This window comes from Taeniopygia guttata, chromosome 1 (assembly GCF_048771995.1).
Source record: "Taeniopygia guttata chromosome 1, bTaeGut7.mat, whole genome shotgun sequence".
NCBI classification, from domain to species: Eukaryota; Metazoa; Chordata; class Aves; order Passeriformes; family Estrildidae; genus Taeniopygia; species Taeniopygia guttata.
Genome location: NC_133024.1, coordinates 7,941,633 through 7,964,806, shown reverse-complemented (window position 1 = coordinate 7,964,806; position 23,174 = coordinate 7,941,633). Strand labels below are relative to the sequence as shown.

Sequence of the window (23,174 nt, the reverse complement as noted above, 5' to 3'; positions counted from 1 at the left end):
CTATGCTATAAAACACTTGCTCAGTTAAGACTGACAAACTTCCTGAAGATTTACACTGTAAAATTTACAAAGGAGAAGAGATGCTAGAAACATAAGCATTTTTTCGCAGCTGTCAGTCTCAAAAGCAGTATCACTGACACAGCCACTGAGAGATGTGTCAAAGTGAAGAACAGGTGAAAGAAGAGCATCTGTGGTTTGACAAAGTACTTGACTAATCAAGCCAAAGATGGAAGCAATTTCAATTGCTGCTTGTTATTATGATACTGAAGATTTCCATAAATGATAAAGACCCAGAGCTGGTCCTATTTTTATTAGGCACTTTACGAGATTTTACAGAGACGCTGAAAGGATAAACCTCACTAATTGTGTATAATTGCTGGAAAGGAAAAAATATATCCCTGGAGTATTTGCAATCATGTTATGATTACCTGAGCTGCAGTATATTCACTTTGATAACTTGGACTCAGTGAATCCAGCTAAATCTTCTACTCTACTGGAGTAACAATTCCATAGATTTCCTTAATGTTTGCCACTTTCATTAACCTCAGTGAAAACAGGGAAGCTGACTTTTTTTCTTATAGATTTACATAGGTTGACATCACTCTGTTCATCTCCTGTAGCTAAATCAAGTCAGTGAATTACCATTTCCAATGTCATAACAGTATGTAACCAACTATAATCTTTATATATTCTCCTATCATTTATTCTGAGTTATCCTGCACTCTCCTCTCCCCAGATTTTGAAAAAGATTCTCATAAAAGCAGCAAGCTACAGAATGTATTGCTCCCAGAACTTTAAAACTGATGATTGGAATATAATTATCTTCTGAAGATATGTGGATGATGTGGAAGGAAATTATCCTGAGATCTAAATCCTGGTGTACATATTATTTTAAGGGAGTTATAAATGACAAGGAGTCACAGTATTTGTTCTATTCAAAGCAAAACAGTAGTGGTCTCACCTCAGTTTCATTATCTCTGGTTTCTTATGCAAGGAAGCATAGTTTTACCTAACATATGAAGTTCTTAAAATTATTTTTCTCATGTAATTAATCACTCTTTTTTTTTTTTTTTTTTTTTTACAACTGCTAGGTTTATGTTACTTTGTCTTACACAAATGCTTGTGGCTCAGCTCTCACTTCAGATGAACAAGCACCATTCCCAGTGAAGTCAATGAGAGCTGCACTTGGATATTTGAGAGAGCATTTAGGGCCTTTAGCCTTAGCACAACCAAATATGCTATAAATTATTTTAAAATTATATTAGCAGTGATCTAGTGTTTCCCCTGTGCAGCTGATTCTGTTTGTTCTATATCTTTCACTAATTTTTCTCAGGAAATGTTTACAAGTGGAGTCACGTATAAAATCTGATTAGCTGAACTGTAACTATGAAAAATAACTGCCTTAGAATTAGGTAGCAGAGACTGAAAGTGCCTTTAGGAATTCAATCAAATTTATGCCCTTGTATGTGGAGAGCAATTTAGCTTTAAAATTTGTACCACATGTAATAAATCCAATTTAATTTTCAAAGACCCCTTTGTTTAGCATTGGGTTTAAATATAGTATAAGCCATTTCTCTTTCTACCTATAAAAAATGTAAATTATTCATGTTACCTGTGTTCAATGACCTCTAGATGAACCTTTCCAAACCACAAATGACCTGCTACAGCACAAGTTCATTCCTAGGCTGTGTGCACAGTGTCTAAATTAATCTTTCAAAACTGCAATTACAGGTTACTTTACTTTTAGTTTGGCTGCAGCAGCTGCTTAGTTGGTAAATATGACATATTGATTGGTCTTAGAAAAATCCTTAAATTAGAGCTTTCTGATATTATAGAACCAAAAGCCTTATAAGTCATATTTGTATGCCCTGGGTCAGATTGTCAGAGCAGTTCTGAGGTCCTCACCTCTGGTGTGTAGGATCTATTTTAGTTACTGTTTTAAGATTCTTCTGTTTTTCATAACACACAATACTAGTACATTCCCAGAGGTTCAAATAATATTGTCCTATTGGCCACTTAACTCCTTAAAAGATATTTCTCTTTTATCGCTGAAGTTTTTCAATTTTCACAACTAGTTCCTGAGAAAAGAAAGTAAAATCCCTCCCATGTATGCTTTCTCTATGGGGAAAAGGAAACTTGGTTGTTTTAATGTCTTTGACTTGAATGTATAAGAAAAGAAACTGCACAGAGATATGAAATTGGCAAAACTATGGATCTTGTTGACTTGCTGAAGCTTCTGGGGAAAGGAAAACATTACAAAACATTGATCTGATTGGTTATGTTGCAGTTGCATTCAGGAAAAATACAAGTGATTTTGATTTAATGAAAAAACCTAAGTTAGACTGTATAAAATTGGAAATCAGCTAGTGTAACTTAATGATTTCACTCTTGCAACCATTTCTCTTATTTCTAATTCAACCATTTGCCATGGTGTGGGCCCCCCTTTGCCCTCAGTGGTTCAGGGCTGTGAGATATGAGTGGAACTGTGATCATTACCATGTCCTCAGTCTATTGCAGCAACACTTAGCAAATCTGCATCTGTCCCTCTCATCTTCTTCTTTAGCCTCAGCTTTAGACAGCTCATCCTTTGACTCCCCCATACAGACACTGGACCTCATCCAGGCCCCTGGGGATGGCACCCTGTCCTTCAAGTGTGAAGTAGAATTTCAATGCTCTAGTATTGATAATTTTAAGTAGACATCTCCTTTCCTTTTGGCTAAGTCTTTTTTAGTCAGTGGGCTGCCTAAATTGACGTTGATCATATGGAAAATGTACAAATTATTAAATTCCTTAAAGAGTGGAAAGTGATGGACACAAATGAAGGGAATCAAACTGATGGATCCATCAGAAGCTAGTAAGAAATAAATTATTCTTCCTTGTTTGTCTTCTCTTTTCCTCTGAATATTAATATGTTCTTTTTAAAGGCAGGAAAAACAATGTAGAAAGGATAAGATTCAATCCATGCATCAAAATAAAAAAGCCAGGGTAACTACAGGTTTCTGGGATCTGGCAAAAGATCCAAGAGTTTCTACAGGCTTCTGGGGTCTGAACGGATGCCTGGAGCATTTTGTACTAATATATTTGGAAAATAATCAAGTCACATAGGTGGCCCAGTGAGTGTGAGCTGTACTGAGTGCATTATAAATCCTTATGCTCAGTCTGGGTTGTCACTTTCTTTTATCCTGTAGGCTCCTGGGGCTCTGATAAGTACTGCAGATTGACTGTGGCTTCAGAATTCTGTATAGGTGTCTCAGTCTGCTGTTAAACAAGCCAACTGAATGAAGGCTGGCCATTTTTGGCAAATGGTAGGATATTTGCTAACTTTTTTATTTAGGCAGTTAATTAGCATTAAATTAGCACAACTAATTCAGTACAATTGTCAGTAGTAGGGTGGCTGTCCTCATCACAAGCCCATCTGAGTGACACATATATCACTTTGTCATAAGAGACACAAAGGGGTGGCTTGTAGAAGTTATCCTTACTGATGAGATTCCAAGGTATGCAAAAAAAAAAAAAAAGTTATGGTAGCTCTGTGGATCCTTAGTATTAGATTTCAAAAACCACAGGCAATTCAAGCAGCTTTCTGAGAGCAGGGGGTTATTTTTTGTTCCTTAGGCTATCCATTACTTTTTGGGTTTGTGTAGCTGTATAGCTGCCCAAGGAACTGTAAAATGAAGCCAAAGGACATAGTAAGTCAAAAATACCACGCAAATGCTGTAACAAGTCATGTTAATTTGTAGCACAAAGTGCAGGAAGTGACTTATTCCACCATTGTAAATTGATTTAAGATCTCAAAATTTAGAGCTATGTCTTTCCAAAGCCATCAGCATTTGACTCAAGACCTCTCCAGTTAAGAAAATCAGAGTGGCAGACTTTAGCTACCTTCTTTGGATATCTGAAGTCGGGATCCTAAGGTCTATTTAGACATCCCAATTGCTCCGTTTCCAGAAGTGCCAAGCAGCAAGCTTTGGACCAGGCTCTACAGGGCTTTGATTTCAGAGTTTGATTTTAACCGTACAAAAAGAGGTAGAGGGACTTTTTATGAAAGGGTATAATGACAAGACAAGGGGTAATGGCTTCAAACTGAAAGCAAGTAGAGCTAGATTAGACATTGGGGAAAAAGAATTCTTCCCTGTGAGATTGGTAAGACCCTGGCATGGGGTTGCCCAGAAAAATTGTAGATGCCTCATTCCTGGAAGTGTCCAAGACCATGTTGGATGGGGCTCTGAGCAACATGGTGTAATGGAAGGTGTCCCTGCCCATGGTGCAGAAGTTGGAATGAGATGGTTTTTAGGGCCCCTTCCAACCCAATTTCTGTGAAATTATCAGTTGAGCAGAAATCAGCACCAGCCACTGACAGTCCTGTCTTTCAGCTGCTGCTCAGGGGGGGCCATGGGCCATGAAGTTGCTTTGCCAAAGCTGCAGCTCCAGAAACACTGCTGATCCTCGACCCTGGAACGATGGAGCTTCTCTTGAGGAGCTGAGCCTGCTGGGAGGTAAAACTGTAATACAGAGAGACTGGTAGTCACAAAAAAAAAAAAAAAATTACTAACAGAACACCTATTGATGAAATACTGTTAAAGGGATGCTGGCAGCATTTGAAAAGTGTTCCCAGTTGTGTTTTTAATAACACTGGCCCAGAGAATGAGAATGTGTACTCTGAGTTGTAATAACACTGAGGAATGTACTAGACCACAAACTGAGCATCGTAAAACCGTTGTTTTCACATTTTCCTAATAAAATGCCATGGCATTGTAAATCTGTTTTTATTCTATTTGTAATGGCAGAAATGTGTTTATCATTAAATCAAACCCTATTTCAAACTGTAGGCCACAGGACAGTGATATTATTCATCCTGTTCAGGATCATGGTTTGCATCACTCCAATCTTAACAAAAAATTGCAATATGCTACTTAAAATCCCGTACTCTTAAAATGCATTATAACACTAAGTGCACATTCAGGTCTGTGCTGACACTGCAGCTTGCGGCAAAGTAAATCAGAAAAATATAAAGCAGTTAAATGACAACATGTGAAGTATGACTATCTGGAATAGTTGTGACAGAGGCTCAGTGTGAAATAGCAAACACAACTGATTAGTCATGGTATAATTAAATGTGCTCAGGTTTCATTTTATCAAAGATTCCTTTCCTCCGAAGTGCCAAACACCCAAGTACCTATTAATTAAATGTAAAATTATGCCTCAGTCTATAAATCATGAGGTTGTAACAATTGAGTTCCCTCTAAACCAGACTATTTTATTTTTTGATATAAATACATATGAGCCCTGCATCTCTGAAGCAACGTAAATGTCTGTAAATTTGCAAGGAAGAAATTAAAAGTTGTCTATAATATAAAGTGTTCTTCAATGGCTCAATTGTATCAAAATTTCCCACACAGATAGAACATTCAGCAATAGAGAATGCCAAATTTAAAAAGTCCTACAAATTCATTGTGAATTGCAACATAAATGTTGTTCTTTATGCCAAATTAAAAATGTCATACAAACTCATTGTGAATTGCAACATAAATGTTGTTCTTTAATAAATGATGGCAAAGAAAGCTTTTTAGAAGCTTTAATGGGATTCACTGTCACATCCAAATAGAAGGTACCATGCAAAAAACTATTATTTTCTCATTTTCTGGTCCTCTTGGTATGATGCCTGAGGTAAAAAGTGTATGGCTTTGTGGATATAATATAAATTATGAATGGAGCATTCTGTAATTGTAAAAAATAGAGCCACAAATGTCTGTATTAATAGACCATTTTGATCTGTACACTTGATTTTTCACTTGAGAGGGCAGCAGCTTCATCTCATTCCACTTGAGAGGCCAGATCCCTTCATAGTAAGTACCCACTCCACTGTGAGGCATTGAATACCAAGACCAAGCACTCAATCTTTGTGGCTCTGCTGTTCCCTTCTGGGAACCACCTAAACCAATTTGAATGGAAAGGTGGGAGTGGGAGAATCATCCCAAAGAAGAAAAAACCAAAAGCACTTGAGATTAAGAAAGGTGCAAGCTTAGCCAGGCTCTGAGCTGAGGCAGCCTCTCATGTTTTCATTACCTTCTATTCATCTCCTACAGTTCTGCCAGAAAGATGATGCTGCAGGATTTTATTTCGAGTAAGAGGGCCTGTGATGAGATTGCCTCAACCTATTTAAGACACCAAGCATACAAAATATGATTTAGGATACAAACTGAAACATGCTATGGATACAAAATTTATGATAAAATTACATTACAGCGGCTCAATCTGAACGGATCTATGTTTCTCCTTTGTATAAAACATATTGTACGAGACTCTCAGTGGGGATACATTTTCAGAGCTCATTCACAGAGCTACACAAATCTACACCTGGTGAGGATCTTGCCTAATATTGATTTTCATCATAGCATTTCAGCAAGGGATTTAATTCAGGATTAAATGTGTATTTCCTCTCTTCCTGCTTATATCACATTCTCTGTGTGTTCTTAAGATATCTATAGACAATTGAAACAAAGGTTATGCATTGATCAATACTAGAAAAGGAAAAAAATGAACAAATCTAGTCAGACAAGGTCAATCAAGGTAGTAGATGCAGCTCTGAGTAATAAGACAGATTTCAAGGGAGTAGAAACTAGTGAGAAAGACTTGTGGACATCTATGACTTCTCAAAATTTGGGAATGTTTATCCCAAACCATCTTTAAGATGAGGTATTTCACTGTTGAATGTCTCTAAGCAGAAAATCAAATCAAATAGGCAGATAGCCCCAGGATGAAGAAGATTGCTAAAGAAAAAAAAAACAGAATTTGTTGTAAAAGCAATTGAAAATGTATTCTTCAAAGTTAGGGGTTTTAAAATTTTTTTTCAGTCCTCATGTTTCAAGAATATCCTGAGGATGTTTCAAAAGGGGACTAAGAAGCCAAGAAGCTACTGAAGGTCCAAGAGAGGCTACAAAGGTGTTGAGGGGTCTGGAACATCTCTCTTATGAGGAGAAACAGCAGGACCTGAGCCTGGTTAGACTGGAGAAGAGAAGGCTGAGACAGGAGCTCATTATTGCACAAAAATATCTCCAAGGTGGGTGCCAAGAAGATGGTGCCAGACTCTTTTCAGTAACAGCGCAAGAAGCAATGGCCATAAATTAAAACACAAGAAATTCCACATCAACACGAGGAAGAACTTCCTTACATTGAGGGTGGTAGAGCACTGGAGCAGCTGCCCAGGGAAGGTGTGGAGTCTCCTTCTCTGGAGACATTCCAAACCCCCTTGGACACGTTCCTGTGTCACCTGTTTCACGTGGCTCTGCCATGGAGTGGATTATTTCCAGAGGGCCCTCCCAAACCAAATTATCTTGTGATTCTGTGAAATCTACTTCTCTAACTTAAGCACCTTCTGGAAGTTATCCATTATTCTATTAAATCACTGGGGATCTGCCACAGATAAATTCAGATAACTGCTTGGGAATACAGTACCCATGTGGGTGCTTGAAATAACATCTTTAGAAAAACATCTATATCAAATATCTCACAAATATCTATAGCTACTTGCAAAATCAACAAGGTTGCCTAAATTCCCAATAAACTTCCAACATCTCCCTGGATATGCTACAGATCTGGACCTTTCATCATGCACTAGAGTAGCTTAACAAGAGTTTAAAAGGAAGATGTACCACAGGGGATACAATTCAGCCAGGGAATTTATCCCTTAGAGAAAAAAGTCCTCATATCTCAGAACTGGAGTTACCAGGAGGTATAATGAGACATTTTCAGGTCAATTTTAAAGTTTTCAAAATAATATTTCCTTTATCCATCTTTGAAGTAAAAAAAAAAAAAAAAAAAAAAAAATCACAATTAAAATAGAAAGCCTTTAGATAAACCATTTTTATTCAGTCAAAACTGCCAATGTCAAGTCTATATTCTAGCCTGCTCTAGTAAGTGGTGAACCTGATGTAGTCAGAGCATTTCTCTGTTCAGTGTTACAGAATTACAATGGAAGCAAGTGATAGACCTCCACAAATAAAATAATTTTATTTTCCTTCTGCAGGACTTGAAAGGAGAAATGGGCTCCTATTTATCACATACTTAATGGCTGAAGCTGGGTAAGAAAGACAAAGATCGTTTCAACAATTAAAAATACAGTGTTTATAATCGTAATAGCTATGACAAAGTATGATAATATTTGACATCTAGCATCACGTGATGTTGTTAGTGAGAGAAAAAACAAAGATAGTTAACAAGTAAAAGTAATGGTCCCATTTTAGCAACTATTAGTGGAATAGACTGCAAGGAATCAAAAAATTAAAGATTTAAGAAAGGAGTTGGCTACAAAAACATGGGGCAAGGACACGTGTGCGTCCATATGCCAGAATAAAGACAACTGCAGGTCATCGAAGCAATAACAACTAGAATGCCTGAGTAGATATATATGATTCTTTAAAAATTCAACCAGTCTATGTGGGACATATGTTGGGCAGGCAATCCTCTGCACTGGATCTCTGAAGCACTCAGAAGGTTTTGCTTTCTCCAGTGAACAGCAATAGGACACAAGAAAATGGAATAAAGCTGCATCAGGGGAACTTCAGATTAGACATCAGGAAAAAGTTCTTCCCTGAGAGGGCAGCTGGTGACGGGAACAGGCTCTCCAGGGAAGTGGTAACAGCATCAAGCCTGGCAGAGTTCAAGAAGCATCTGTATGACACTTTAGTGACAGGCAGCCCTGCAAGGAGGAGGGAGTTGGACTTGATGATTCTTATGGGTCCATTTCAATTCAAGACAGTCTATGATTCTACAGCGTTGTATCTCATGTATGCATTTGAATATGTAGGTGGCATCTCTTTCCTTCACCCTTTTTTAATTCTCTGAGCATTCAAATCTAATTTTTTATTCCTTCCTGAAAAATTAATTACCATGCTTGACAACTGTGGCTATACAGGAATTCACCAGCTCTTAAAGGTCTCTCTTTGATTTATTATTTAAGGGTTTTTTTATGTGCCTAACACAAAAGCTCTTTCCCATCTCATCCGTTGAACTGAATGAGATATCCCCTTCTTCTGGGAAGTCCATTAGAAATTTCTCAGTGAAACTGATGCAACCTGCAAAGTTCCCAATAGTGCCTATGCATTCTACCCATTGCAAGATTCCCCTTTGAGAACGGTGGCTGCAGTCTGTTGTAGAGAATTCTTGATGCAAAGCTACACAGCTCACCTTCCAGTCTGTTCCTCAGCAGAATGTACACCATTATTTTGAAAATGTTGCCTTGGCTTCTCCTCCTCTCTCAGTCATGGAATTAAATGCTTTGGCCATGTTTATTGTCCCTTGGGAAAGCTTGTAATAGGATCTCTCCTTTACTTATAGTTTTGGGAGGAAAGTCTCACTGCTCTGTTGTTTCATGGGACAACTGCACATTGTCCTCTCCTGATGGATGCAACCAGTTCCCCATCCATTACTGAATCTCCAGGGAGTACTGCAGTATAAATACTATATAAATTCTATTAAAGAATCCTTCTCTTCTGAGAAAGATCTGCCAATAACGTGTCTCCTTGTCACACTAGGTAAATTTAGATGAATACACTTCAAATTACTGGACTTTAACTTATCTAAAACCAATACTACACAGAAGGGTACCAGCCTCAATGTTTCTGTTTTAAACTTATCTATATGGTTTGAGAAACAAACTCTTGTTAAGTTTCATGTGTCTCCTGATATTTGCAAGAAAATATGGCCAAGGGTTGTGATTGTGCTTGATGTACACTGCCCTTAATGTATGGTCAATGTAGGTAATGGAAGGGTATTAGGAAGACTGCACTTAAGCACTTTCCTTAACATGCATTACACAGACTTATGGAAGTCTAAACTGTAAAAAAAAAAAAAAAAAAAAAAAAAATTCAAATTAATCTCAACTGCTGTGTTTTATTTTGGGCTAAAATATAGAATTATTAAAGGAGACGTTTCTGTGATTCGACATTGCTTAAGTTAAAATGAAAGAGAGAGAGACAGAAAGAAAGAGAATGAGAGAGAGAAAGCAGGAAATCAATAAAGCAAGGAAGAAAAAAACAAGCACGCAAGCGAACAAGAACTGCCTGTTAGCCCAGAAATAAAGACCTTCTGCAAGATAGAATCATAAATGAAGAAGCTGTTAAGGAAAAATATTTACAGCTAAAGAAAATGTTCAATAATTTTTTATTATGAGCGAGCATGAACTAAACAGTGATTAAAATATTGAGAGTTCTCATATAGAAAGATAATAGTAATTAATATTTTTTTTGAAAAAAAATAATAGAATAGATAAAAGATAAGGAAAACTGGGGAGTTTTCTGCCTTCCTAAAGCTCATCATTTTGAAATGATTCAATAAGGAAATCTAAACTGTAAAAGCAGCTGTAAATAAAGAGATTTTGAAAAGGGAGGAAATTTCAAACTGTAGATGGACTCACATGACCGATAGTCTCTCTTATTTTATGGGAATGAACTACTTCATTCAAGAATATACACAGGAGAGTGTGTTTTCAGATTTTAAAAATGTAGATCGCACCTTAGGGGACCCCTTGCACCTCATGTGTTATTTTGACATGGAATGCTGAATTTCCATCATCACTGTGAACTATGTACTCCTCCCATTGGCTTACTTCCCACCTCATCATAATACTATCATTTTTTTCCTACCCTTCATTTAGACCTGATTCAAGGTGCACTTTGCTACCTGTAGGTAAATACTCATATTCACAAAGGTCATGGGGCACATTCAATTGACATAATGTTGGGGGTTAAGCACTTACATAAAGTATTTTGAAATTGAAAGACTCTGCCTAAAAGCCAGCCCTTACTGCTCTCTAAAGACCAACAGTTTCCATACAGCACAGAGAATTCCAAGTGAAGAGCTCCTGAACTGAGAGTCCAGCCTCAGTTTTGCGATGGTGCCCCTTTGTCCCTTGGGTTCAAGAGGATCTGGGCCATTGGACCCCACATCTTCCTCAGCTGTTCAGAGTTGAAGACTCAGATCATTGTTCTGTTATTCTGTGATTTTGACCCAGCTTCTCTATATACATTTTAATTTCATTAGGTTACAGTCTGTTTGAAGGAGGAGAAATCTGGGTTGTATTTCAAATTTCGTTGGCTGACACTTCATTGCTATAATGGAACATGACTCATGTCAGGTTTGAGCCAACAGCTTTAACTGTATACATGTAGGCAGGCTTTAACACATATTGTGCCCACTATGTCTTTCAAGGTTTTATCTTTTCTCATCTGACTATTATTTTTCTTTATATTTAACAGACTGAGGAGATAAAAGAAGGTAGCCACATTGCAAACACATTATGCAAGATGTTATATAGGCTTCTGCTTATTCCCACCCAATGCCCACATCTTCCTGGGCACAGCTTGCTTTATAACTTAAATCATGATGAAACACACGATGCAAATACAAGGGAAAGTCTGGGCAAATAATGGGCTTCTATTATTAGAGCCTGGCTTCATATTGCAAACAAGTACTGAGAGAACCATTTACCTGTTTCACTGAGACAACATTAGATTAATAGACACTAGTCAAACTGTTCAAAAGATGCAAAATCTGAACAATTTCCAGCAAAGTTTATTATTTTGAACATAACTTTCCTATAAATCAGCAAAATGTGTAAATAATAGAGCTAGATAATTTGACATTTCACAGAAATGCAGAAATCTTCTCAAGAAAACCAGAAAAATTAGGCTCTTTGGTACTAAGATATCTTCATTTATTCACATGCTGTATCATATAATCTGGTTGCTGGTGATTTATCTATTTGAGATTGGGGGGTTTTTGTTAGCTTTTTTTTTTTGGTTGGTTGGTTTTGGTTTTTTCTCTGACCATTTTCCACCAATAATTTCATTGCCTGTGTAGGTCAGCAAGAAAACTTATTTTGAAGAATTCTTTGCTCATGGTGTGATTGTGAGAAGCTTACACAATTTGCTAAACCATTTTGACTTAAAATGAGCCACATGACATGAATCTCCATAGTGATTAGATAAAAATAATTCATAAAAAGTTATTTTAATAGGATCATAGAACATTTTGGTTTGGAGGAAACCTCTGCAGGTCACTTGGTCCCAACCCTTACTCAAAAATTTTTATGCACAAGCACTACTGATCACTAATCCAAAATGTAGCTTTCATGACTATGCATTTTAAACTCTCCTATACATATCTGCAATACATTCCTAGTGATGACACGGGTGCTGATGGGATGTACATATTGGCAGTATCAAAGTTCAAAAAATGTAATTTAAAGAAACAGATAAGTATAAATGTTTGTGTAAAATACCTTTTTCTATCTGTTTAGTTCTAGTTACAGCCTTGTTTTGTTGGGTTTTTTCCCACTAAAATGTGTAACTTTTTGTTTTAAAAAAAATAGTTCAGTAGGGTGATATTTGTGTCAGAAGAGCAAAATTATTTTTGCTTGAAAAGCGAGGTTTAAAATGTATCAAAATATGGAAAGTACTGCTGACCTGAGCAGTAATAAGTACAAAACAACTGATTAGTTCATTTCTGGTTATGCTCCATTTAACTGTTTTCTGCTTGAACCAGCTTTGAAGAACTGCACGAACATGAAAATTCCTAAGTCGAGATGGTCATTCACTCAACTTGCTGTGTCTTCTCCATTTTGAGCGTGCCTTGTGCCCCTCTGCCCTCATTTTCCTTCACTGCTCCCTGACTTCTGCTTTTCGTGCCATTTTGCAAGGACTGCTAGGAACACAGGAGGGAATGAGAGGCGGGAACAATTATCTTCAGAGCAGAATCTTCATCTGTATCTTAAGAACATAATTCCCTGCTCAGCGTTGCTTTCTGCCTTCAGTTTTTTCCAGTGAATTTATTTACAGTGGAAGAAATTGAATGGCAGGTTGCCATTTGCAATGGCATCAAATTTGCAATGCACAGTAGATAATCAAACACCATTTTCAACCCACCAAGAATTTCAACCTTCAGGAAAGCACATTTGTAGAAAGTTAGTATTATGTACTGGTATAAAAAAACCCAAGCAATTTCTATAAAAAAGAAATAAAAATACCTGTTTTACTGTAAAAAGGCCCAAAATCCATATTAATCCCTTTTTTATCTTCATGTTTGAAATACTTTGGATATTTATTTTAGCTTTTCATCTCATTTGAATGTTGATTGATACATCTCTTTATTCACTCAATAATTATTTTAGGTTTGAAAATTTAAAGATTTTATTAGACCAATATAAGTGATTTTTATGAATGAGACACTTGATGCTACAAGCAATATGGGAAAATCCTCTTGCTTTAGAAAAAGACAATAATTTGAAAAATTATTTCAAGTTCCAACTGCTTAGACTCAATAGCAGCATCAGTTTTTTGGCATTTGTTTCTAGAAGCTACCTAAGCTTGAGGCTTTTGAAAATAAACAAGATATCTGAGCTGAAAGCTCTTCTCACACCTAACAAAATACATTCACGTGTTTTAGTTTTGGTAATTTCATCTGAGTTCACCGAGTCTTTGTGAAGGATGATGGTCTGTCAAAATAGTTTTTCCCAGCAACAAACATTCACAGGACTCATGAAGCTCCTGGTAGTTTCATGAAAAAATTCCCAAGTCATTAATTAAAACTCATTTTATCAACTTTTCTTTCTGTCAGCTCTAGTGCATCTGATACAACTCCCTGAGCATGTGATACATCAGCCTGATCTCTGATTACTTTTCTTCATTTTTTTTGTACAATAAGGCCCAAAGGACCTGAGTTCAGAACCACTTAGTCACGAGCACTCCCTGTCCCCGTACAAGACACAACTTCCACCAAAACAGCTTTCATGGCAAGTGATAGGGGCAGCCCATTTTTATCCCCCATTTTACTCACACAGAATGGAGTTGAGGGAGATTAAGTGATTTGGCCAAGTCTCCCCAGGAAACCTGAGACCAGAAGTCCTCAGCTTTAATCCACAAGACTATCTTTCCTCTGCTAGGAAACAGATGTTAAATTGGAAGTTAATTTTGCCATGAAACTTTTTTTTAAGAACTGTGAAAGGCAAATAGTCTCCAGGAATGATTACTTAGCAGGCTACCAGCTCTGCAGTCTTGCATCTTAGAAGTAATTCATTCCATCTTTGCTGGCAGGCTTTAAAAGGCCTTTTGTTTTCACTTACTGATTAATATAACAATCTATTTTGAAAGATATGTGGGCTGATAGAGGGTATCATTTATTTGTTTCAATGGCAGATTTTTGCAACAAAATATATGAAGCTTTTAAGTGTCATAGATGGAAGCCTCCGATGTCAAAGACAAACATTGGGATTATAAATACAGATCTTCTAAAGTACTGTAAGTACTGTAATCAGTAACAGAAACTTGCATCATTCACTTGCCTCTTTTAAAGTGCTGAAGGCTTTTCCTTTTAAAAACCACAGGCACATATATTATCAGTCAATATTAACAACTGAAGTAAACACGTAACCTGAGTTAATTCCATAATTTCTGCTCCTTTATACAAAATTCCCATTTAATGCTAGACTGCAGCACATTGTGGGTTAACTTAGAATTCCACTTGGCCTTCCTCTCCTCCTCTTTTCTGCTATTCAAATCAGTCTTCTGGAAAATTGGCCTCAGTACCAGTGACGTGCTGCTGAACTTACAAGATCTCAAGAATATCCTACCAGATTTTGTTCTTTTGTTGTAGAATTGTTTCCATCTGGGGCCTAGATATAAACTTGGAAAATGCAAAGACTTTTCCCTCTCACCCTGTCTGCCTTCAAAACATTGGCAAAGAACCCTTCTTGTCAATGCAGTTCATATTGGATTAAAACAAGAGTAAATTATATTTCTGTGGGTGTAGGAATTAGTGGCATTTATTGAAAGTTTAATGTACTGCCTAACAATCCAGGAAGCAACAATATACTTTAGAATCATGTGAAAATTAGCACCGAGCATACCAGAATAGAAGAGAATAGTAGATTATGGAAATAAATATTGGTCACATGAGACCAGATCTGCTAAAGAGCACACTTACACACATTTGCAAGTGCTTCATTTGTGTAGAGTCTCAGTGTGTGAGCATAACTAGCTGGCTAGACTCCACATAGCTGTTTTACTAAGCTGGAGTAGCTAAACTGGGGACAGAACCACTGTTAGTTCCTCTACATGCATCAAGGGCAATGGTGGCTATATTCCTAAAGCTGTGCCTCATGCAAAATTAAATTAATGTTCTTCTGTTTGCTTTGTGCTACCATGTTTAGTAAAAATGCTTTTCATATAAATGTCATCTATAAAAATATTGGTACTAAGCTTATACTGGGGAACAAAGCAAAAAAAAAAGTCACAGTTTGCTGGAGGGGAGCAAGTTACTTCAGACTTTTCAAAGTGTCTGCTTGGCTTGTGTTTCCTGGTGTATACAGCAAGCTTTAAGTGTTCATCATTTGACAACACTGTCACTGCCTCCAGCCTTTGTGCTAGACATTTGTACATAAACTTTTGTGTGGGTGTGTGTTTCGGTGCCTCTGCTACTGTTAGTGCACCAAGAAACATTCTTATGGCTCCAACAATAAAAACTCATGTAATACTGAGAGGACTTGTAAAAGTCCTCTTTATAACTGGAATTTGAAACATGCTGAAACATTCTTTTTTCTCTGCATCTCCACAGAGCAGTAGTAACTCTACAAGTTATGACCAGTTTTTCTTCTTTTTCTTTACATTTATATTTTTTTTTTCTCTCTGTCTGTACAGTGTTCCAAATAACCACACCATTTTTAAATGAAAATGTAATCTCTGCATTCCTGACTGGCAGATATTTGTTATGGTCCTTTTGTCAGTAGCACTGATAGGTTCACGACCAAAAAAAGTCTGCTAGGAACGAGCACAAAGACTCTTTCTGTACTCGAGCACACTGACCTCTAGTTTCATTAGTGTCCACAACTTAGAAGCAAGAGCTCTGGAGGTGAAAAGCAGCTGTGCTGGGACCCTTCTCAGAGACACCAGGGATGTTGTCTGCACCACTGAGCAGTGCAGAGCAGCGAGGGTGCATCTGCCTGTCAGCACTGAGGACATGACACCCGCACACAATGGCTCTGCTGTGTGGGAAATGGCCTGCCAGCATCCTCTGCTCTGCTGAAAGCCACCGGCAGCTGCAGCGCACTGGGTTCACTCCTAGTTCACCATCTTCGAGAATTTGGGTTCACTGGTGTAGGTGAATTATTAAAGAAATATGGGTATTGATCTAGTACCGATATCCAAGTGTGATGGACAAAAACTCTTAACAGTTTAAAGTTAGAAAGTGTGTGTTTATTGCAACACCGGGCAGCGTGCGAGATAGCTCCCAAATACACACCGCCCCTTTCAGGTGATTACAGAGCCCTTTTATCCATACAAGTATTGAATACCCAAAATACAAATACATATTCATAATTTTGGTACATCCCATTCCCCTCTTCGTATGCTAATCACTCCAAAAGCTATTAAGCATGCGTAGTTTGTCCCTTGAAATGGGTCAGTGTCCCTTTCATGGGGAGGGGTCCCAAAATGAGGAAGTAAATGAAGTCTTCCTCATTCTGACCTTTCTACCTTTTCAATGCAAATATGACAAATGAGCTCTTGGTAGAACTGCCATTCCTTGTCTTCAACTGGTTTCAGAACAGAGGAGGCCCACGACTGTCTTATGTTCCTAAAAGCTATTTGTCAATTTATATTCTTCATTATGAACCCAGCTAACTAAACATTGTGCTGACAAGCAATCATTAGTTAACTACTAACTCCTAATTTCATCAAGGCCTATGCATTTATTTTCATTAACTCTAGTAAGGCTTATCTCTAACTAAAATCTTAGCTCTTCTTAAATCTCAAAATTGCTTTAGTTTTATGTTCCATAGGCATTTTGTTGATGGCCTGAACCATGCTGTAAGGTATCATGAATGTTTTCCAAGGTGCAGGTGTTTGTGGTCTCTGATGCTGCTCATCTGTGTAACTGTGCAGCGGTCACAGGGAAGATGTTCTGCAGCCAGCTCACTCCCTGAGACCGATGGGCAGTGATGAGAGGGGATGATGCCCCCAGATCTCTGCTGAGTGCCCCCAGATCTCTGCTGAGTGCCCTGTGTGCCGGTGCATGCAGCTCGCAGCCCCCTGCAGCACACGGCTGCGGTGGGGGTGACACAGCAGCAGCACAGTATGAGACACCAAGGTAAGGAATAGAGAGGGATCCCTTGTTTGAGTTCCAAGGAAGTTTTATTCCCCAAAGAATCCAGGGACAAGTGACAATCACTGAGAGCAAAAAAGCTGCTTTTAAAGAGAGGCGGGAATACAGGAAGGACACAACCTATTACCAATAGGAAGATGTCAGAATCTGCGGTATTTTTAGATGATTCCGAGATTGTAGAAAGTCTCTGTCTTTCAGCCCCGCTGCCAAAGAAGGAGCCATAATTCGTCTGTGCTGGTTTCAAGGTTGTTTATTCTGTTTATCTCTAACATGTTCTGCTGCCCTGCCGCAGCTCTGTCCTGCAGGGCAGCGTGTGGGGCTCTGCCCTCAGTGGGATGTTACAAACATTAAATACCAGAAACTACCTGTGCTGTATTTACAATAACGTGCCAATATCTGTCACCTACGTTGAACAGTGAGTCCCCAGCCTAAACCAACAGAAAAATGCCAACACTGCAGTGAAACATGGAGGGCATGAAGAAGGAGAAAAAGGACAAGACACACCCAATTTCCTCCATCTTGCCCCCTTTGGGCCCCTTATCTAGAATCTTAAAATTTTACTTTTGCACCTGTGCCACACTTAATTATTACTTATATCAAGCACTCAGAGCTTGTAATTCATCCTGTAAGATTGAAAACTCTTTTCCATGGACAGAGATCACAGACAGTGTCTCTGGGGGCTCTGTACAGGGGGGTTCCTGACTCCCTGCCAGGGTCCCAGACCTTCCAGGGCAGCCAGAGGGATGCCCTGGACTCCCACAGGAAGGCATTAGGGAAGGGGTGCAGGGTAAGAAGGGCTGTCCAATAGAAGCCACCAAGGGGAAAGAGCAAACCCTGCACCCCAGTCTTGCTTCGAGGAGGGGATGAAGGACAGGAAACATTCCAGAGGAGTTACAAGGAGATCGATTGGTGTATTGACACACACTTGGTGGGAAAATCTTGGGGTAAACAACTCATGACTGAACCATTTGGGAAGCCAAATGGGGTACGTGGAATGAACCATTACAAACTTATAACAAGGAATATTTAAACATACTACAGAAGAACAAACTGCAAAACAACAGACTACCACACTTCTACACTTTTCCTTCCAAGAGTAACAGCTCTTCCATCTTTTATCTTCCCAAATATTATTTACTTTGCCTTTGTATGTCTTGAATGTGAAGTGAGAGATATGTCTTTGTTTTTCCACAGCATGCCTTCCAGAAACATCATCATTTTTTAAAAAGAAAGAGGTATCAGTCTTCTTCTTAAATATTGTTTTTCTGATGCAGTAAATCTCATATTTTCTGATGCAGTAAATCTCATATTCCCTCATATGGATAACCTTATAGCTCTGAGTCTTATTCATGTACTTCTTTCATGTTAGTTTTGTTAATTTTGGAGCTGATGCAGCCAGTCCTACTTACTAGTTGTCTCATTTGCTTTTATAATTATAAAATGGATTGTTATTCATCTCTGGCCAGAGAGCTCTCCACTGGCCTCTGGCTCGTGATGCTGTTGTTTTCCTCTGTGCCAGTGGTGTGTGGTCACAGCTGAGCCTGGCATTAACCATCAGGTACCACAGCTCATTCCACGTGTCTGCACTGACTTTGGCAGGGCAGGGGCTGCCCAGAGTGGGCTGTGACTTTTGAGTACTGAGTGAATCACAGCGTAATTTTGGTTGGAAGGGACTTCTGGAGGCCACCTGTCCACTAGCACTACAGTTCGTTTCTTGTGGAGCAGGTGGCTTCTTTTTTCAACAATTTGTTTTCCATTGTTTGAGGTGAACTTCTGGAGGTGTAAGATTCCAGAAATTATCCTACTCCTAGGAATCTGGGGGGTATAGGCACCTCAAACTTTAAAACTGACTCTTCATTTTTGAATCAATTAAAAGCTTTTTTGTCCCTCTCTCTATTCCAAGAAAAGGAATTTTTCATTTTTAAGTGGAGATTTAACAGCAAATTCTGCAACAATTTCATAGTTAACTGCAAATTTGGTGGGGGGAAATGAAAGCTATTACATTATTTTTCAGATAAAACACTGATATTACTCATAGAACTTAAGCTAACTTATTTCTGTCTTCTCTTTTTGAAATTTCTGGTATTAAAATGCAGATTATTAAGATAATTAAACTTTCTCTGGTAATTTTATGCATTTTGATAACAATGATGATGAGAATTTCAACTGCTCAATTTTTTCACTGAGGGTATATCTTTAATTCATCTTGCTTGCTTGTCCAGAGTTCAGAGTCCTGGGCAAAAATTCTGACAGTGATAAGTTTCATTCAGTGTATAAATACAACGAATCCATACAATAAGGCCTTTTAATAATAGCAGATCTTCTGTGAGTAATCTGGGGCTTTTTGAAGGCACAATTACTCTCAAGCCTTGTTCTTGCTTGTTAAATAGAGCTGACACATAGTACTGCAGAAGGGAAACGGAAGAAACCCATCCACCCGAGAGCTGAGCAGCCATAGGAAACAAAGGTAATAGATTGCCTTATATGGAATCATAAAATCATAGAATGGGTGACGTTCCCCCCCTCACAGCCCCCTGAATTATCAGGCTAGCCCAGAGATCTGAGGCTTTGAGGGGAAGAATATCAGGAGATGGCAAAGATTTCCAAAAGAGGCTCTTACCCTGATATATGTTGGTGCAGCTCTCTTTATTCTGTGATGTCCTAGGGGAGAGCGGGGCAAAAGAGGATGAACAGGAATTGTCAGGGGTTTATATAGACTTTGGACAGGGTGGGCTTCCCTGGCTCTCTGCCAACCCCGTTGGGGCAGGAAGGAGGATCCAGGGGTTATCTTGATCGGAGTCACAAGGTCCCGGGGAAGGGGGCACAGAGTGCCCATGAGTACGATGTAATAAATGGCCTGAGTTGAAAGGGATCTTAAAGATCATCTAGTTCCTGCCCCTGTGCCATGGGCTGGGACACCTTCCGCTAGACCAGGCTGCTCAGAGCTCCATCCAACCTGGCCTTGAACACTTCCAGGGATGAGGCAGCCACAGCTTCTCTGGGCAACCTCAGGATTCCAATGCCTCACCCCCCCAACAGTCAAGAATTTTTTCATAGTCTCTAATCTAACCCTACTCTCTGTCAGTTTGAAGCTGTTCCCCCTTGTTCTATCACTCCAGACCCTTGTAAATAGTCTTTCTCCATCATTCTTGTTGGGTCTCTTCAGGTACTGGAAGACCACAATTAGGTCATCCCAAAACCTTTTCTTTTCCAACCTGAACAATCCCAATTCTCTCAAGCCTTTCCTCCCAGCAGAGCTGCTCCATCCCTCTGCTCCCCTCGGTGCCTCCTCTGGCCTGGCTCCAGCAGGTCCCTGTCCTTGCTGTGCTGGAGCCCAGAGCTGATGCAGCCCTGCAGGTGGGGTCTCTAGAAACATTTCTACTTTTAAACCCCAATCTAATCACATCTCAAAAACAGCCAAAAATTTAGAGATCTTCTTATAATAACTATAAAGGCTATTTTGATCTCATTATTATAAACTTTTAGTAACTTGCTCTCCTCCAGCACAGGAAACTCCAAGACCAAGCTCAATAAATATATATACACTTTGCCATTATGTGAATATCAAAATCTTTGTTTCTGTTGCAAAAAAAGGAGAGAAAGGGTTCCAGGTATTACTGATCAAACCTGCCTCCATTTATCTCAACCATGGCAGTGGAGCAGAGTGAAGGAGTCTGTAAGGAAGCCAGCACGCATTTGCTGTGACATTCCTGTTTAACCTTTCCTTTTAATATGAGATTTTAAATGCATGTTATTTTAACTGCTTGGAATGCTGAAACTTTACCGTCTCAGTTGTGCTGTGGGTTTAACATGTATTAAAAATGGAATCACAAGTAGTTCTTTTATCCCCTTATGTAACACTTAAAAAGGTTTACAGTATTACCTACATAGGCACCTGCAGAGTTACTTGGGATTCTTCATATTTTAGAGCATTATCTGGAAAATTTGGTTTTTTTCAAAACACAAGCTAAGAGAAATTATATTCAGTTCTCAAGTCCCTGTCTAATTTTCATGATTTATTTCACTCTTTTCACTCCAGGTTTAAGCTACTAATGAAGTATCAAGCACTGAGGTGAAGGATCTACAAGTGCAAAACCAGATGAATGGCATTATTTTTCAAAATAATTTTTGGATGGGATGCAGTACCTGTTGCTTTAGAGTCTATAACATTTCCACCAATTAAAACCATTCCACTCAGTTGATCTCAAAACTTTTGAGAGAGTTCTTTTCAGAACTAAAATACAAGAATCAAAGAAGCATCTCCTTAACTATTGAGTTAGCAATTAATTCTACAAAATCCATACCCTGGAATCAGTATAATGCAGATGTCAATACATCAAAGCTGCTGCCTGTGCTTATAGACAAGTGTGTGCTTCAAGTGATGAATCATTGAGTTGTTGGAAATATTTTCTTCTGGTGAAAAGAAGACACTCTTTTCCACTCAGAACTGAGAGCATTTTGAAAATGGCAGCTAAAATCTAAACCTATATTTGGGGTTGGGTTGTTCGGGATTTTTTTTTGGAAACATACTTGCTGATATTTTCAAAAGTAGATTTTAAAATAAGAAATAATTGATAACTCTGTAAATCTTAGTCAAATTAAACCTGGAGAGAAAGAGTAAAAGGGTCCAGAAACTCAGACTATTACTAACCATTTGTTGGAAATTTCCCAGGTCTAGTTCAAATGAAAATTGAATCAACACAAATATTAATACAATCTGAAATGAATGCACTGAAAACATTCAGGATATATTCTCAGACAACTACTAGATCCATTTCTGAGACCAAATAGCTCCTGAAGATACAAAGAGACATTCATTAGTGTGAACACTTCCCTGAAGCAAAGCCGTGAATATATCAGAAGTTGTCTACTCTGCAGTTCTATTTATGGGACGCTCGCACCATTAAGCATTTCAAACCTCAAGCAGGAGGTTCTCTCAGCAGAAGGTGAAGATATTTCCCATTACTTGTGCTACAGACCTTGCATAATTTATTGCTGCTTTGTGTAATTATTAGGAGCACATGCCTGGAAAGAACTATGTGGAATATTTAATGCAGTTCCTTTAGTCATGTACAATGAGCCTCCAGAAACTCCTTTGGAAGGTACTCGCCAGAAGCAATTAGTTCATTGCTGATCACTATTCTGTTTGAAAGGCCATCTGAAATCCTACTTCTTTTTAGGTTAGGCATCTTCTAATTTCCAGACTAACTTGATTTGGGAGGGCTTTTTTATCCTGATGTTCTGCTTTGGCTTGAATAGCTGTCTCTTTGTGATCATTCTGACATACTTTAAACATCCCGAGACTTGCACTCATCAACCTTTCCAGCCTTGCCAGAGAGGCAGCTGAGCATGGACAGGGTTTGCTATGAAGGCTCTGACATGGAGCTGCACTCCAGTGGTCTTTGGGTAAGATTTGGTGTGCATCCAGTCAGCTTGGTGAGGGCAGAGGTGGCTTGGGGCTATCTATGAAAGACAGAAAAAATAAAACCGTGGTACACACGTGTGTGTTCAGGCATATTTCTAGCTCAGAAACACACTTCTCCTAAGGAAAGACTTGCATTCCCAATTTTTCTACTATCCCTTTCAGTCTACCTGTTCCACTTTGCATTATTCTCTTGCAAATGCATGTCATACACAGCATTAATGGTTAGGTAATAAATCGCATTTCAGCATTACAGGGTTGTTACTTTTAGCCACAGTGTCTCATTGCAATGCCACAGCATCATAAAAAATTCATATCACTAGTTTGAGAAGAGGGATGTGATTAGATCAGCAGAGCTCCACATATTGCTGCTAAACATGAAATAAAAAAATGCTAGTGGATTAAGGAACAAATAGAGATTCTAAAAGCAATTTCCTATCTAAGCTCTAGGATAAATGATAAACACACCCCTTGGGCAGCTATTAGACAAAAGCTATGGAAGTTCTACACTTTTGTGCAGAATATCATTGGTAATCTTAACTCCAGGTTGGAAAGCTACAAATGTTATGAAATAGTGTATTAAGGAGTAGTACAGTAC

General features: G+C 38.5%; 1 protein-coding gene and 1 long non-coding RNA gene across 2 annotated transcripts in view; both read left to right on the top strand.

Moving 5' to 3' along the window:
• Positions 1-23,174, top strand: part of LOC115492903 (uncharacterized) — a 531,227-nt gene that overhangs the window by 483,507 nt on the left and 24,546 nt on the right. The window lies entirely within an intron of this gene.
• LOC140682190 (uncharacterized) lies at positions 1,082-10,207 on the top strand. Its single transcript, XR_012053464.1, has 3 exons — positions 1,082-4,496; positions 6,855-7,060; positions 8,027-10,207. It is a non-coding gene; the product is annotated as an uncharacterized lncRNA (long non-coding RNA).